Raw genomic sequence first — 3,159 nt, 5'->3', positions numbered from 1 at the left:
TGTGGCGCTGTAGTGTCCCAGGACAGAGAACTGTGTGTTAAGTAAGAAACGTTTAGTGCAGTGGTATGGACATTGCCCCTAAGCCGAATAAACCATCCATATGTTTTGGCTACAAAACCACAAAATGTCCCACAAACTGACCTGTGGCTATACAATGCTGTGCCAGCTGTGGCACTGGTTACTGCTACGTCAATTGGTGTCCCGGGTGAATATATGATGCTACTGTGAGAGGCTGTTCACTGAACAAAATGCAATTATAGTAGCGCTCAGCGCCATTGTTGCACATGAAGCAGAACTCCTTAACATGTCCTACACCTGTCACTGGATGTACCTGTGCTGAGTGCTTCATGAGCGCCTTTCCTTCTGCAATTATCCTCTCATGGATGATGGATGTGATATGAAAGCTGTCAGTGGTCATATCCCATTCCCGCCCATCTCAAAAATAACCCAGACATTGTCATCTTCCTCCTCCCAGATGAAGTGATTACTTGAGACAAGTACCTTCCACCCTGGCTTCAGTGATGATATTGTCACATCGAGGACAGCACAGACACACTGATGGGAGCTGCGGCTCCTTTAAGAGAGAAGCACTCATCAGCAGATGGCCTACATAGAGCAGGGACAGAGGGGCACTGCAGGATTAGAGTTGAGAAAGGTCACTTGTGTGACATCCAAGCCTCCTGTATGTGCCTAAAGACTTTACAGTGTTAGTAATGGTGGCTTTTGATAAATTAAAGGTGAAGCAGCACTGGTCAGACTGGGGTATATGTTTAGCTCAATGACATCCCATAAGAAGTATTCAGGCCAAGGGTTGGCAACAACTGGCAGCAGGGATTTGTTTTAGGATTTCCCCCTCCCTACCCCCCACAAAGTGCATAGCCTGTGTTACTCTCACACATACATTTTTAAGTGTCCTTATTTCACACCAACAGTATCGCAGGAGAGATCACTCATATGCCTGCTTAAAGGAGAAGTACGTTTATGAATCCATTTAATGTGGATAGCAAAAAGGCATTACTTTGAGAATGCCCACGTGTGCGCTTCGGTGGTCAGGGTACCATCTCTGTGCAGTGTTCACCATTGTCACCCGGACTTTTTTCAGATATTACACAGCGCAGCGGCTTAATCAGCATGTGAATACTGATAGGCTGGGTTAGTTTAGGTCTCTGGGATAGTCAGTGTGATTACAAAAATGGCGAGAAGGACCCCGCAAACCCACCTTATGGCAGTCAGACTCACTCGCCACCGAGCACTCACCTCAAACTTTTACGCCCCACTACTTTCAAATGTCACCAGCCGCCACTGCTCACATACCTCTTTGTACACTTCTCTTGCCTCTTTATGTATCGCTCTTCTCTCTTTCTGCACCCCACTTACCTCTTGATGTAACCCACTCTCTTCTTCCTGTACTTCTCTTGCTTCTTTTTACACTTCCATTGCCTCTTTCTGTACTTCTCTTGCTTCTTTCTGTACCCCTATTCCCTCTTTATGCACCTCCCTTGCCTGTTCTTTTTTCGGATTGTTTGCTTCTTTCAGCTCTTCTCTTGCCTTTCTGTATTTCTCTTGTCAGAAGTTTATTTAAAAACAGTAACATTTACAAGTAAATTAGAAAAATGTACACAAACAGGACCTTCTGACAGTTTTCCTCTAGACTGAGACACTTTCCTCGGCACTAGGATCCCAGCAACAAGAAAGTGTTAAGACTAGACATCCATTCACCATATGCGGCACTCCATGATGAAACTTTCAATCCACGAACAAGCCAACATCACTAGACTTATGGCCTGGGTGGCCGCATACCAGGTGGTGGACCTCTCATTCCAGGGGGTGGGGCCTCATGCCAAGAGGTGGCATACCCATAGAAGCACCTCTGCCGGGGGGCATTCCTATAGGTGGACCCATTGGGGGCCTCATTCTAGGAGGTGGTCCCATCATGCCTGGAGGTGGTGCGCCTCTGCCCATCGGAGGGAATGGTCCACCCCTGCAACATGGCTGGTAGGGTGTTGGTGCTTCCACGATACTGGCACAAAGGGGGCATCCTCTGCCCTGTGGAGTCATCACCTGTCATCACCTGTTGAGACGGTCCACCAACACCTCGGTTTGGACCGGCCAAACCGGCAGGTGCCTGTGGCATCGGGGCACCTGCTGGCACTCCTCTACCTACAGCACGGCCAACGCCAGGGCCTCCTGCAGCTCCTGCTAGCGGAGCACGGGCAATACCAGTATCTTTTGGGGGTGGTCCCTCTACAGTCATGGACACCAAGTTTTCCCCTCGGAGAAGCACCAACATAGGACTCTCTTCTCCTCACGTTCTGGTTGTTTAGAATTCTTGGGCTTGATCTTTCTGAATTCGTCGCAGTCGCACAAAATGAGGTTCATGTGCTTGTCGAAGGCTTTGAAAGTTCCAATGAAGATGCGACCATCTTGCAAGATACAGCGCATCTTGAAGTCAATGTGCTGAAGCATCTTGCTGCTCTTACCCACAGTCATGGTTGCGGTTCGGATGCCGCCGATAGGCGACGGATTCTACTCAGGAAAAAAAAAAAACACATTTTTCTTGTCTGTTTCTGCACCTCTCTTGCCTCTTTCTGTACCTCTCTTGCCTCCTTCTACACTCCTATTGCCTCTTTCTGCAACCCTCTTGCATGGTTCCACACCTCACTTGCCTCTTTCTGCATTACTCTTGCCTCTTTCTTCACCCTACTTGCCTCTTTTTGCAGATCTGTTACTCTTTTATGCACCTCTCTTGTTTCTTTCTGCAATTCTCTTGTCCCTTTTATCACTACTTTTGCTTCTTTCTGCAACTCTGTTGCTTCTTTCAGCACTTCTCGTGCCTGCTTCTGCACCTCTTGTACTCCTTTCTGCACCTCTGCTGCATCGTTCTGTCGCAGGGTTTCTGTTCTCACACAGAACTGTGCACAGAGGATTGGAACCTCGGCGAATTAGGGTGACCCAAAACTCACCTTAGTACCCAAATAACCCCTTACCGAGCTAGCTACAGTGTCTCATTGGTCATATCAAAATCCCAATGTTTAGACAAACCAGAACATGAACTTACAGTACCTCAGGATACGTGGAACTCATGAATACTCTTTCGTTATACTATCATTACAAACCAGAACATGGAGTAAAGAAGAACACATGTGCATTTGAAATGTT

At 47.5% G+C, this 3,159-nt stretch overlaps 1 pseudogene; it reads right to left on the bottom strand.

The window, feature by feature from the left end:
* Nucleotides 1-1,563: 1,563 nt before the first annotated feature.
* LOC144767024 (small nuclear ribonucleoprotein-associated protein B-like) lies at nucleotides 1,564-2,539 on the bottom strand (annotated as a pseudogene).
* Between the last annotated feature and the right edge of the window lie 620 nt (nucleotides 2,540-3,159).

This window comes from Lissotriton helveticus, chromosome 7 (assembly GCF_964261635.1).
Source record: "Lissotriton helveticus chromosome 7, aLisHel1.1, whole genome shotgun sequence".
In the NCBI taxonomy this organism is placed as follows: Eukaryota; Metazoa; Chordata; class Amphibia; order Caudata; family Salamandridae; genus Lissotriton; species Lissotriton helveticus.
The sequence above is the reverse complement of the archived record's forward strand: the minus strand, read 5'-3'. Positions and strand labels throughout refer to the sequence as shown.